Here is a 15,194-nt window from a genome sequence, read left to right as displayed (position 1 = left end):
CATAAAGAAAAAAATGCTCCCCAAAACAATCAAGGAAGGTTAGGCATTTAGCAGGGATCCTTTGACTTCATCAAATATCTACTGAGCACTGAATATGTGCTAAACATCCCCGGGATGCAAAGATAAACAACACCACATCCCTGCTTTTATTACCTAAAGCTTGCATCTTTTTACATCATTATTTTATTTTCTTGACCTTCAATGATAATCTGAATGACATTTTATGTTTGGGAAAACACTCAGTTCCTGAGTAAAATAGTCCTAATCGATTAAGCAATGTGAAGAAAGAAAGATAAAATTCCAGAATTTTAGCGTTTTGTGGCCTCACGTAAAATTTCAGCTCCTGTATTTGGTTTATAGATGGAAAACCGAGTCACAGATTTTAAGTGACATTTCTAAGGTCACATGTAAGATAATTGAGGTGTTATTAGGAATTAAAGTTCTTCTGAGTCCTATTCTAAAGTTTTTTTCCTGTGCAGAAAATTAAAAATAAAAAAAAAAGAAATAGAGGAGGTGTCTTCCTGTCAAAGAAATATTTAGTCACTTTGAAGGGACATTACTGATGGGATTTGCAATGAAGCATGATTTCCACTTGGTGATTGCTTAACCAAACAAAAACCCTCAGTTGAATTATGTTGAACTCTTTATTACCTGGTGAGAGTGATGGAATATGAAGGAGCTTTATTTTTACTAATCTGTTTCTGAGGTGTTTTTTGGATGCAATTGTGTCTTTAATCATTATTTTCAACCTACATGTATAATGCTCTGGTGACTCACATTTACTTTTAGATTTAAAAGCTCGGTTTTGTCCTCACTAATTAAAATGCCCACATCTCTTAGATGGGCTTAGAAGATAAAGCTGTATTCCACTGCATAACAGACAGGACCATTTGGGGAAGCACCAGGGTGTGTTTATTTGAATTGATTACTATCCCTTTGGGATGACAGCATGCCTGATGTGCTAATGCTGGGTTTACAAGTCTTTCATATACACATACTCTTGTCTTCCTCATATGGAGGGTGGAAGAGGCTCCTTTAACTAGAATTTTCTAGAACATGGTTTGAATGGAGTGGGTTCCTGGGGCACCTTTGTCATACTCATCTCTGTAGGTGCCAGGATCCTGTGATAATTGGCTTCACAGACTCGTGGGAGCTTTTGGACAATTGAGGCTGATGACTGAGGCCAAGGGGGTCACTGCTGACACTGACCAGAATAAGCAACACATGCTTCTTCTTGTTCTGTTAAATGTGAAACATAGCCAGGGGAGCACTTTTCTGCCTTTTGTGGACCAGACATTGGCAGAGTTGAAGGTCAAGTTTACTTTCCAGGTGCCCTAGAAGCACAGCTTGTAGCCCACGTAAGAGGAAAGAAAAGCTGAGAGGTGGCTTCTGCAAAGTCTGGAAACCACAGCTCCAGGGACGAGCCCAGAGTCTCTGTTTTCACAAATATTGGATACTCCTGTTCAATTTGCTGTTGATGTGTTCTTTTAGTGATAGTTCTTTTACACTCTTTTAGACCAAACCAGCTGTAGAAGATAATCGTCCTAACCATCATTCAAAGAGAACTTGTGCTTTGCTTTGAGATACTCTGTATGAAAATGTTTGATTGCATTCAAAAGCTATTCTCATTACCGCAGGAAATTTCCTCCATACTTTTGTCAATGAAAGAAGAGAAAGATCTTTTGGATTCTGTAAATTTAATTTCAGCTGTTGCAAATTTTGAATGGTTGTGAAATGGTTTTACATTTTATTATCACCTACTCGTACAAAGACAGTTTTTAGTTGCGGTAACTATTAAAACTTTGAAAAGAGCCTCATTAAAAAGTATCCATCAGGAATTGTGTGTGGCCAATTCAAGCATAAAATCCACTATGAAATAAAAGTTATCACCAGAGAAGCAAGTTCAAGTTGCCTATTAGAAGTTTGATGGGACTTTATGTGGATTTCACACAAGTTTAGTATTTAATACCATCCACAATACTTTGTATTTTCTTATCATAATTGTATTTTATAAGAATGTTTAATGAATTTTCCTCTACTACCAGCATTACTACACTAAAAAATAGTATCGTGTTTCCTGTTGCAGTGGAAAAAAAAACCCTACACTACACTGCATCGCACTGCACTCAACAGTCCTTTTACAATTTCCTATTGTGGTGATGATAATGATCCTTGTTATAAGTGATTTAGTCTCAGAAAAGGAAACTCTCACTGGCTTATACAACAACCTGGTGAATAGAGCCGATTGTCTTTGTAAAGATGAGCACAAGGAAGGATTTTAGATCAGGCTGCTTGTCCTTTGAAACTCAGAGAGTGAAGTGGCAAATCTAGCCTGGTTGATCCCCGAAACAGATTTGTTTTTGAGGTCTCTTTCTATAAGCAGAATTATTTTCAGTAATAATCATGAAATGGGATGAATATATTTCATGTATGAACCAAAATTTGTATTTGCCAAATTAAAATTTTACTGCTTGAATTTCACATTCTGTTTCACTTTTAAATTGAAATAAACACTCTAAGAGCACATAGAATGACAGAATTGAAGTGACTCTAGCTTTTTTTCTTCATCTTTACCATCACTGTTTATTTCTCACCTGTTGGTTAAATATAGGAATATGTACTATATCCACAGGGGTTGGATATATGAACTATACCTGCACCCGAAGTAAGCTGAAATGATTCTAAATCCTTGCAAACTTACTTGCAAAAGCAAAGTGTGTGCTGGCTTCGGCAGCACATATACTAAAATTGGAACGATATAGAGAAGATTAGCGTGGCCCTTGCGCAAGGATGACATGCAAATTCGTGAAGCGTTCTATGTTTTTAGTTACATATAAAAGAATGAAATTAGAACACTCCCTAGCACCATACACAAAAATAAACTCAAAATGGATTAAAGACCTAAATGTAAGACCAGACACTATCAAACTCTTAGAGGAAAGCATAGGCAGAACACTCTATGACAGAAATCACAGCAAGATCCTTTTTGACCCACCTCCTAGAGAAATGGAAATAAAAACAAAAATAAACAAATGGGGCCTCTTGAAACTTAAAAGCTTTTGCACAGCAAAGGAAACCATAAACAAGACGAAAAGACAACCCTCAGAATGGGAGAAAATATTTGCAATTGAAGCAACTGACAAAGGATTAATCTCCAAAATACTCAAGCAGCTCATGCAGCTCAATATCAAAAAAACAACAACACAATCCAAAAATGGGCGGAAGACCTAAATAGACATTTCTCCAAAGTAGACATACAGATTGCCAACAAACACATGAAAGGATGCTCAACATCACTAATCATTACAGAAATGCAAATCAAAACCACAATGAGGTATCACCTCACACCAATCAGAATGGTCATCATCAAAAAATCTAGAAACAATAAATGCTGGAGAGGGTGTGGAGAAAAGGGAACCCTCTTGCACTGTTGGTGGGAATGTAAATTGATACAGCCACTATAGAGAACAGTATGGAGGTTCCTTAAAAGACTAAAAATAGACTACCATATGACCCAGCAATCCCACTACTGGGCATATACCCCGAGAAAACCGTAATTCAAAAAAAAATACATGTACCACAATGTTCATTGCAACACTATTTACAATAGCCAGGACATGGAAGCAACCTAAGTATCCATCATCTGATGAATGGATAAAGAAGATGTGGCCCATATATACAATGGAATATTACTCAACCATAAAAAGGAACAAAACTGAGTTATTTGTAATGAAGTGGATGGACCTAGAGTCTGTCATACAGAGTGAGGTAAGTCAGAAAGAGAAAAACGAATACCGTATGCTAACACATATATATGGAATCTAAAAAAACAGTACTGATGAACCTAGTGACAGGGCAGGAATAAAGACGCAGACGTAGAGAATGGACTTGAGGACATGTGGCGGGGGGAAGGGGAAGCTGGGACGAAGTGAGAGCGCAGCACTGACATATACACTATCAAATGTAAAATAGATAGCTAGTGGGAAGCTGCTGCATAGCACAGGGAGATCAGCTTGAAGCTGTGTGACCACCTAGAGGGGTGGGATAGGAAGAGTGGGAGGGAGACCTTCCCAAGAGGGAAGAGATATGGAGATATATGTATACATATAGCTGAGTTACTTTGTTGTACAGCAGAAACTAACACAACATTGTAAAGCAATGATACTCCTGTGATCGGTGATCTTTGATGTGATTACTACAACTCACTGAAGGCTCAGATGATGGTCAGCATTTTTCAGCAATAAAGTTCTTTTTAATTAAGGTATGTACATTGGTTTTTTTAGATATAATGCTATTGCACACTTAATAGACAACAGTATAGTGTGAACGTAACTTTTATAAGCACTGGGAAACCAAAAAATTTGTATAACTCTCTTGCAATATTCACTTAATTGTGTTGGTCTGGAACAGAACCTGCACTATCTCTGAGGCTCGCCTGTACTTACTTAATCTTTGAAGTCCAGTGTGTGTTGTACACTAAAGCATATCTAAGTTTGCATAGTCACATTGCAAATGCTTGATAGGCACATATGACTAATGGCTACTATATTAGACAGTACAGGTATAGATAGTTACTCTAAAAGGTGGCATAGATTAAGGATACAAAGAGCTATTAAAGCTTTGATGGTGCCACTTACATTTATATTTTGGGTAGTTGAGAAATCAGGGATCCTTGAAGGAAATCCGGAAACTTGAAGTATTTGATATAATATAAAGATGTGTGTGTGTATGTTTCCCGTGATGTAACAAATAAAGATCTTTGTAAATATCCAGTGCAAGGGAACAAAACCAGGAACACACTTTTTTTTCTAATGAATAGTTATGCTTCCACTGGTCAGATTGTGAGACATAGATCTATTGAGGTTGACTGCATTGCTCTTTCTGCCTTGCCTACCAGGAAGCTCAGAGCTAAACTGAGCATTCTACTGTAGTGGTTATCTTTAGGTAAAGTTTTTTTCTACCTGCCCTATCCTCAGCTCTTGTTTTTTGTCCTGATTTTACCTAACTAATTTTTCCGTATTTATTTATTTATTATTATTTACTGAAAATTATTTGAGGAGAATCAATAATATATAAAGGAATAAATGAATAAAACATCCTAAAAAGCATCTTCTGGTACCTGCTTCAGACAGACTATTGGGTTGAATGAATTACAGTCCTATGGTAGATATGACTTAGAGTTTGTTATTCTTATAAGAGTAATTAAACCTCAAACTATAGATTCAGATATTTTCAGAGCCTGGAAGGGCTGAGAGATTATTTAGTCAGGCTCTCTTGAGTTCCAGATGAGTTAAGCAACCTTCTTAAAGGCTTCAACATGGTTAATGGCAGATCTGGCCTTTAAATTGGTCTTCATAGCGTATGAACGGCCTTTACATCCATTTCAATAAGATTCTGATGAGCTAATTTTCAAAGAATCAACTCTTCTTGGTGGGTGGGCAGAGGCATTTTGCCTGAGGCAGTTTAAACCTTGACATTTGTTGGTACTTTGGACCTGAATTAATACAGATTTATCTCTTATTTGCTGAGGGCAAACTCTTCGAGACCTAATAGATCTATCCTGTAAAGGAGTCTAGGCCCTCCATTCCTGATAATAGAACCATTATTCATGTGAGATGACTCTCCATTGGCAGTTTGGACTATGGATATTGGTTTTTATCAAATATGCTTGATGAAACAACACAAAATTCTAATTGCTGAAATTATTTAATAAAATTTGGCATTAGTTCGGGAAAAAAAACTGACATTCTCATATAGCCATATACTTATCTCAAGCTTTTTGGAGAATAATTTGCTAATGTATATCAAAAACCTTAAAAATATACATGTGCTTAGGACCAGAAATATAGCTTCTAGGTATTTATCCTAAGTCAATTTAGAGCCTTGGCTTACGCATTTACATTACACAAGGTACACTCATGTCACATTTCTGATCCCTTATCAGGACCTGGGAATTGTGTAGATCCAATTATGCCCATTTTACAGATTAGGAAGCCAAGAGTTGAGCAAATTCAGGTAACTAACTTGCAGTTATACAGCTAATTCATAATAAAAACCTGTCCACTGTTTACTTCATTTGAATTATGCAGATAACCTTTGAGATAAGCGTTTTAGTACAAACAAAGACTATCTAGGAAATTGGAGGAGACAGGAAAAAGAGCAAAGGGAGAACAAGGTTTCCCTAAGTGATCAGTTTTATTTGATCCTTAAATATGTTTGACATAAAAATAGCAGATTAAAAGATGCTAGACTTCAGACCCAAAGTTAGTAAACATTCAGATCACAGTGAAGTCATGAGCAGTTTGTAATGGAGCTGCTGCATTGCACAGTGAAATGAAGAAGAGCATGAGATGTATATTGAACTTGAAATTCAAGTTCAATGTGTTATAGTATTTGCTTTTCATGACTGTTCATTTAAAACTAGGAAAAATTAGAAACAGCTACTGACTCTTATTATTTGGACCAAAACAATCGATTTTTTACAAGAAAGAACAGAAGAACCAACCTACTGTTTTAGCTCATTTATTTTTTTTTAACAGCCTTATGAGAAAGGATTGGGTCCCTCCATTTTAAAGGGGAAACACCTAAAATAGGTGAAGTAGGATTTCCAACATCACACAGCTAGGGTGGAGCAAACTGGGATTTCAACTTCCAAAGGCCATGCTAATTCCATCGTTCCATTTTCTTTTATTCCATGCCTAGGCATTTCCTCTGTGATGATTCATTTTTTTTTAACGTATTTAAAAAATAGATATTTTGAGTAATCCTTGGGATATTTAGAATGTTGGCATGGATCAAGCAGTTAATATGCACACAATCACATGTATAACAAAAAAAAAAAACCAACCCACAGGTTGCCTGCTTCTAATGACAATCAACAACCCTAGGTTGAGTGTCCAGCAGGCTGAACTTGTGTTCCCCAGGGGACCTTTCCCCATAGGCCATCTTCTAAAAACTATTATTCTTACATATAAAAGCTGACAAGTTCTACTTCCCACATAAGCTCCTCTTAAACCGTTTCCCACATTACCCTCACAATTCTTTTTGTGACTAGTTCCACATTTCAATTATTATATGCTCATATTTATTGGCAATTCCATTGCACAGTCACCACTGTTTTTTTCACCATTCCCATATTATTTTCATTCTAATTCCAGCTCTCTTCATTTTTCACTGCTGTTATTTACTCTACTGATTTTTTTTAATGGTAGCACCAAATGTATTCAAACAGAAAAATTCTATGTGTTGCAGTTGCTGGGAGAAACTTCTGATTATGGCGGCCTGCCTTTTTAACCTCTGAACTTTATAATTATTTTTTAATGCTTCCTATGAGTTAGGAGATGGTAAAGATGAATTCTGCTTTGTAGGGACTCATAGTATAGATACTGGGGTGGTGAAGACTGCATTACACGCCCACAATAAGGGACCAGTGCTATAGTCACACTGAGCCCCAAATACTGATGGAACACTCAGCGCTCAATTGATTCTGACTGGGAGAGTCAGGAAATACATTCCTGAGGAAGTGATATTTGGTGTCATTTGCAGCAACATGGATGGGCCTAGAGATTGTCATGCTGATTGAAGTAAGTCAGACAGAGAAATACAAGTAGCATATGCTATAGCTTCTATGTAGAACCTTGAAAATGGTACAAATGAACTTATTTACAAAACAGAAATAGAGTCACAGATGTAGAAAACAAACTTATGGTTACCAGTGGAGAAAGGGGAGGGAGGGATAAATTGGGAGATTGGGATGTACATATACACACAACTATAGATAAAATAGATAGCTAATAGGGACCTACTGTATAGCACAGGGAACTCTACTCAATGTGCTGTAATGACCTATATGGGAAAAGAATTTTTAAAAAATGGATATATGTATATGTATAACTTGTTCACCTTGCTGTACACCTGAAACTAACATACTATTGTAAATCAACTATATTCCAATTAAAAAAAAAAAGAAAGTGATATTTGAGCAGGGTCTTGAAGATGAGATAGGACTTTTCATGATAGAGAAGTTGAGGGGAAGAGCACTCTAGGCTATACTGTGTGTTTGGGGATTGGCTTGGTTGGAGTATGTGGTACCTGTCTTCCCTGGGGTAGAAGTAGAAGATGATATGGTGAGCTACAGAATACAGGGCCAGTCTAGAGAGCTAGTATGGAATCCCATGTTCAAGTGGCATCATATAAGATGAACCTCAAGGTGGATGGACCCTAGGATGTGAGGTTCAGTAATGGCAAGAGGCCAGGCTGGGAGGTAAGTTCAAAATCATGGAGAACCTTATATGACATGCCAAAGAGTTTGTCTATCCTCTCTTATGCAATGAGGGAACCTGGCAGCTTTTCTTCAGGAAATAGACATAGATTCATTTGGTTGATTGTGGAGGATAAATTGGAAAAAAAAAATTTAAAAAGAAAAAAAATAGTTCAGCAGCTATTTCAGTAATCTAGGTGAAAGATGATGAATGTGTGAACATGGGCTGTGATGAAACAAAGAAGCCAGGTTCCCTCCTTTCTCAGGGCATTTGCATATTCTGTGGGAGCACAGAAACAGTCTGATCCTATCATTAACAGTACTTTAAATTTGCACAGTGCTTTAAAAGAACAGCTGCAACATCAAGTCAAATATTTACTAAGAGCACACTCCGTGGCAGGCATTTTGGGCCAAGTGTTGGATATGGTTTACCTCAATTTGATTTTGTCCTGCCGGCAGACTTGTGAGGGAGATAGGGCGTATATGATCGCCATTCTGCAGAGGAAGATCCAGGCCTGAGAGTCTAACAGATACTCAAGTCCCTGTTGCCGGGGAGGGACAGAACCTGTACTTGAGCTGGACTTCCTCTTCTTCTCTCATGGATGCTCTTTCCAGGATGCTGGGATTAACTCCACAAATGTCAAATACATTAGATGCATGATGTGTAGGTAGTGCATACTGAATGACTTCAGAAGTGGGAGAAAGACATGCAGGCAAGAGCCATCAGGGATGTGTTTTTGGAGGAGATGGCCCTTGGCCTGAGTCTTGAAAGCTGCAGACTGAGGCTGGACTCCAAGAAGCAGAGGGGCTAGGGTGGGAGGTGCCCAGTGGTAAGGAAGCATGGGTATTCATTTCCCCCTATAATTTCTGGTACAACATAACTCTGATTTCAATTAATTAGTTAAATATTCATTTTGTTCTTGCTCTGTTCCAGGAACTATACTAGGGACAGGAGACACCAACATGCATGAGGCCATAGTCTGTCTTTGAGAAAGAGGCCATCGGTTAGAGTTGACAGGGTTGTGGACCCAGGAGCCACTGAAGCCGTGGTTGAATTCTGACACCAACACTTAGTAACTGGGTGGCTTTGGGAGTGTCACTGAACCTCTCCGATCCTCAGTTTCCCCATCTGCAGAGCTGAGTTAGTAGTATGCCAATTGCGTGGTTGTTATAAAGATCAGAGTTAATACATTCATGTGCTTTGTACAGGTCAAAGCACAGAGCAGGTCCAAATCGATAGTAGTTATTGTTATCATTTGGAATTTCTCAATCTAATAAAGGAGTGTGGAGAGGAATGACAAAGTGTGAACCAACCTCCGGAAATCAGCTGGTGGAAAAACAGAAGTCTTGATTACATGGGGAGTTCCGCTGAAGGATCTGAAGCACACAACGGCGATTCTGGCAGAGATCCTAGCAGTCATCTCACTGGACTCACTATCCACTTTACAGGTGAGGATGCGAGGCACAGAAAGGGGAATTACCTGTTCATGTTCGTTCGTTAATGTTCTGTTCCTTCTAGCTATTGACAAGAGAGAATATTGCTATCTAGTAAAAATAAAAACCCTGCAGACCTGGGTGATAGGAAGTCAAATGCCAGGTAACTGCTGAATGGAGGCAGAGAAAAGGGCAATTTGGGATGCATCAACTATATTCCCCAAAAATGAAGAAGTACTGACTTCTGGCAGGGTCAGACCAGCTAAAGGGAGAGGAATACTAGTACTTATATAACCTGTAAGATGACTCTAGGGGAGGAGATAAATGAAGCAAAAGGTTCAGCCTTATTGGGATTCTAGGCTCAGTCTGGGATCTATCCCAGATCCATCCAGTCTGCAGATGTCTGTACGATGATTTGGCCTCTTCTAGGAAGACAAACTGAACTACTGCACCACATCCGACCAGATGCTCTGATTGCCTTGGAAGAAACGGTTGGCCTTGCCCAGAAATCATCCACAGAACACTGTGGGCAGAAAAACAAGTTTTAAAAGGTGCTTTGTTCTTACTGTTCTTTTAAAAAAGGCTGGCCGTTTATGATCCTTGGTTCTCTGACTCCAATTTTAAGGGAGAAGGAAGTTCCCGAGAAAGCCACAGATACCCATTTCATTCTGTCATCTAAGATTCTGCTTCTCCCTTGTTACCTCTTTGTTCACATCCCCTGGTTTTATTCTGTGCTTGCAGAGGCCCCGACAGGGAGCACCCTGGGCCCACAACTGGCTAGAAGTTCAAAATCAAAATGATTTTATCTGCCTCAAGCCTGACAGCTACACAATGGACCTTGTATAAATCTTGAGACGTGAACCCACTGTGTGCTGTTTGCACACAGACTGGAGGCAGAGTGCTTGCTTCATGAGATTGGACATTGTAAAGTTGGACAGCTCCGGTTAGAGTGGCTGGAGTGAATGCTTCACTGTGCCACGGCCGTAGATCAAATGTGGTTCCTGGATTCCCGTGGTCACATGGCACAACTCCCTCATTCAGACATCCGTGATCAACGTACTTTTCCTTTTCAAATGGAAAATTACTTTATTGCTAGAGTGAGAAGTGGGAAGTCTTTGAAATTTTGGAGTTTTTCTTATGGCAGCACGATCTAGACACTGCCCTGGAATACAAGAGGCTGATAGCCAATTCTAAAGCAATGTTCCATGACGTCTGATATTAGCCTTCAGTAATATTAGGCACATTTTTACCCCTGATGGTTTGCTCAGATGTGGCTTTCTTTGTTTAGATGCCCTGTTCCTGGATGGAGATTATTTTGCTACAAAAACACCAAGTTTACTTTAAGTGAAGTCATTGTGGTACTTTGCTTTTTTCCAGTATAATGTTTTCATTTTTTTTTTAAATTTAATTTAATTTAATTTTATTTAATTTTATTTTTTTAACATCTTTATTGGAGTATAATTGCTTTACAATGGTGTGCTAGTTTCTGCCCTATAACAAAGTGAATCAGCCATACATATACATATGTTCCCATATCTCCTCCCTCTTGTGTCTCCCTCCCTCCCACCCTCCCTATCCCACCCCTCCAGGTGGTCACAAAGCACCGAGCTGATCTCCCTGTGCTATGAGGCTGCTTCCCACCAGCTATCCACCTTACGTTTGGGAGTGTATATATGTCCATGCCACTCTCTCACTTTGTCACATCTTACCCTTCCCCCTCCCCATATCCTCAAGTCCATTCTCTAGTAGGTCTGTGTCTTTATTCCCATCTTGCCACTAGGTTCTTCATGAACTTTTTTTCCCCCTTAGATTCCATATATATGTGTTAGCATACTGTATTTGTTTTTCTCTTTCTGACTTACTTCACTCTGTATGACAGACTCTAACTCCATCCACCTCACTACAAGTAACTCCATTTTGTTTCCTTTTATGGCTGAGTAATATTCCATTGTATATATGTGCCACATCTTCTTTATCCATTCATCCGATGATGGACACTTAGGTTGCTTCCATGTCCTGGCTACTGTAAATAGAGATGCAATGAACATTTTGGTACATGACTCTTTTTGAATTATGTTTTTCTTAGGGTATATGCCCAGTAGTGGGATTGCTGGGTCGTATGGTAGTTCTATTTTTAGTTTTTTACGGAACCTCCATACTGTTCTCCATAGTGGCTGTATCAATTTACATTCCCACCAACAGTGCAAGAGTGTTCCCTTTTCTCCACACCCTCTCCAGCATTTATTGTTTCTAGATTTTTTGATGATGGCCATTCTGACCTGTGTGAGATGATATCTCATTGTAGTTTTGATTTGTTTTCATTTTTTTGAGTAGACTTTAGCACAGTTTATGACCATCTATGGCTCTCATTCCCTCCTTTGGAATCATGTAAGAACCTTAGATTTCTTTAACTCTTCCAATAATTTATCTTTAATTTTACATGTTTCCTTTTAGACTGTTAGTTGTCTCTTGTTTTAATACTCTGAAATTGATTAAATCATTGTTTTCTAGTTGATTCATATTGTTTAAGTTTACCCACACATTTATCCTTTTTAAAACTCACCATTCTCCTTTGCAGCATGTATGTTCCTTCTGGGTTTAGTTGCCTTCTTCATGAAGTACATCCTTTAGCAATCTTCAGTATCCTCTCTCAAATTTTGTCTTACAACTACTTGATACACTCTTATTCTTTTTTTTTAATTAAATTAAATTAATTTATTTTTTATCTTTGGCTGCATTGGGTCTTTGTTGCTGCACGCGGGCTTTCTATAGTTGTGGTGAGTGGGGTCTACTCTTTGTTGCAGTGCGCGGGCTTCTCATTGCGGTAGCTTCTGTTTGTTGTGGAGCACAGGCTCTAGGCACACAGGCTTCAGTAGTTGTGGCACTCGGGCTTAGCTGCTCCATGGCATGTGGGATCCTCCTGGACCAGGGCTCGAACGCGTGTCCCCTGCATTGGCAGGCGGATTCTTAACCACTGAGCTACCAGGGAAGTCCCGTACACTCTTATTCTTGAGCACAAGTTTAAGTGGGTATAGAAGTTTAGGCTGAGAGTTATTTGCCCTCAAAACGTTGATGGTATACTTTTATTGTTTATTGGTTTCTAATGCTGTTGTTGGAGAAGCTATTGCTGGTCTGATATATGTTCTTCCCTAGCTAATCTTTTTTGTTCTTCCTGATTGTTTCCAAGAACTCCTCTTTCTCTTTGGTTTCCTTCATTCTGCACTAAGATGTCTAGATTTGGATTTACTTCTATTTATCCTATACATAACTCATTCTTAATATGAGCATTCATGTTTTTCTAAAATTCTGGAAAATTCTCAGATATCATCATATCTGGCCTCTCCCCATTTTGTCTTTTCCTCTTCTTGTGAAGTTAATAATAGATACATGTTGGATCCTTACCATCTATTTAGTTTCCATCTCTTTTGTTCTTTCTGCTGAACTGTGGGTATTTTCCTCAGTTCTATTTTTTATTACCTGGTTCTCTCCAAGGAATTAGTTGTATTTAATTTATTGTTTAATTTGTCCATTGGGTTTTCAATCTCAATGACTGTTTTGCTCATTTATGGTAGTTCTATGTGTTTGCTCTTTATTTCACAGTGTTCTTTTCTTATGTTTCCAATTTCTTCTTTTATGTCTATAATCATTCAACACATATTTATACTCTCAATTTTATGTTTCTATTATTTGAAATGCTTGGTGTTGTAAACCAATATGCCTTGTTTTCTGGCATTGCTCATGGTTTGTCTGCCTGTTATATGGAGAAGAAGCTTAGCAAAGGATTATGTATATACTCTGAGGCTAGAATACATGGGTTTGAATCTTAACTTTGTTAGCTGAGTGATCTTGAATAGTTATATAAATGCTTTACACCCGACTTTCCTCAAAAGTAAAATTGCATTAATGTTATATTTAAAATAATTAGAAAGAGGCTGGCACATATAACTTGTTCAAAAACTTTAGTTCTTTTATAACCATCATCATCATCTGTTTGGCTTGTGAACTCATCTTCAGTGGGGCATTATCTTTCTGTATCCTAGAGTCCTGGTGTGGTAAGACATTCCTATGTGGTGGTTTTCTATTTATTTCGATCAGGCATCTCGGGAAGATCTGTTTGGACTCATGTTTTAATTTATAGGGTTTTGTGTTGCCGAAACCCCAAATTTGAGGGTGGGCAGGCTCAACTTAGGGTTTGAGGAGGCCCAGTAATTAATAAGAGTGGGACTTCCCTGGTGGTCCAGTAGTTAAGACTCTGCGCTTCCACTGTAAGGGGCGTGGGTTTGATCCCTGGTCGGGGAACTAAGATCCCACATGCTGCGCAGTGCATCCAAAAATAAAGAAAGAAATAAAATTACCCAATAATTTGTAAGTAGAAATAATAAATATATTAGAAAAGCTTACCATCCAGTCATAAATACAGCAGGCCCTGCCTCTATAAAACTTACAGTAAGAACAAGCCAAAGGAAATGCATGCTTTCTGTGGCATGGCAGATCCCAAAAGATAGGAAAAAAAAAAGAAAAGGGAAAATGCTGAAGCAATTAACACATGCCCAGTTTATTCCCCAGACTCTCAGACAAGATGCTCTTCCTCATATGGAAAGATGAGGGATCAGGAGAGGACAATAGAGTTACACTAAAGGAAACCCCTCCACATGGAAACATGAAACCCAGGGAAAGAAGTTTCCCTACACCATCAGGTACCTATCCTGTCCATCAAACATTCATCTGGATTCCAGGACAATTTGTGGTGTGTGTGTGTGTGTGTGTGTGTGTGTGTGTGTGTGTGTGTGTGGTGTGCAGTGTGGAGCTATCTAAGCTAATGGGTGGATTTTACAAATCTACTCTTTTGTTTAGGGTGTACGTTTTCAAAGTTCTCAGCTTTGCAGGGTAAATAAAAATGTGGTATATACATTCAATGGAACACATTTCAGTCTTAAAGAAAAAGAAACCTCTGCAATATGCGACAACATGGGTGAACCTTGAGGACATTAGGCTAAGTGACATAGGTCAGCCATGGAAAGACAAGCGCTGTATGATTCCAATTATAAGAGATATCTAAAATAGTCTAGTTTCTAGAATTAAAAAGTGGAATGGTGGTTTCCAGGGGCTGAGGGGAGAAGAAAATGGGTAGTTATTAATCAATGGACTTAAAATTTCAGTTAAGAAGATGAATAAGCTCTAGGGACTTGCTGTACAACATGGCACCAACAGCCAACAATAATGTATTGCACACTTAAAAACTTATTAAGAGGGTAGACATGAGTGTTCTTACTACAATAAAATAAAACTTAAAAAGAAATTCCCATCGGAACCTCAGAATATGACCTTATTTGGAAATAGCTTTTTTCTTTGCAAATGTAATTAGTTAAGATGGGATCATAGTGGATTAGGCTGGGCTCTAAATCCAGCATGACTTATGTGTCTTATAAAAAGAACAGAGACACAGAGACACGCACAGGGAGAAGGCCATTTAAAGATGGAGGCAGATATTGGAGTGATA

The 15,194-nt window shown here is 38.4% G+C and overlaps 1 non-coding gene across 1 annotated transcript; it reads left to right on the top strand.

Annotated features, from left to right (window-relative positions):
* Nucleotides 1-2,718: 2,718 nt before the first annotated feature.
* Nucleotides 2,719-2,825, top strand: LOC132352135 (U6 spliceosomal RNA). Its single transcript, XR_009498602.1, has one exon. It is a non-coding gene; the product is annotated as a U6 spliceosomal RNA (small nuclear RNA).
* Nucleotides 2,826-15,194: the final 12,369 nt, after the last annotated feature.

This window comes from Balaenoptera ricei, chromosome 17 (genome assembly GCF_028023285.1).
Source record: "Balaenoptera ricei isolate mBalRic1 chromosome 17, mBalRic1.hap2, whole genome shotgun sequence".
Classification (NCBI taxonomy): domain Eukaryota; kingdom Metazoa; phylum Chordata; class Mammalia; order Artiodactyla; family Balaenopteridae; genus Balaenoptera; species Balaenoptera ricei.
This window is presented reverse-complemented; position numbering and strand designations above follow the sequence as displayed.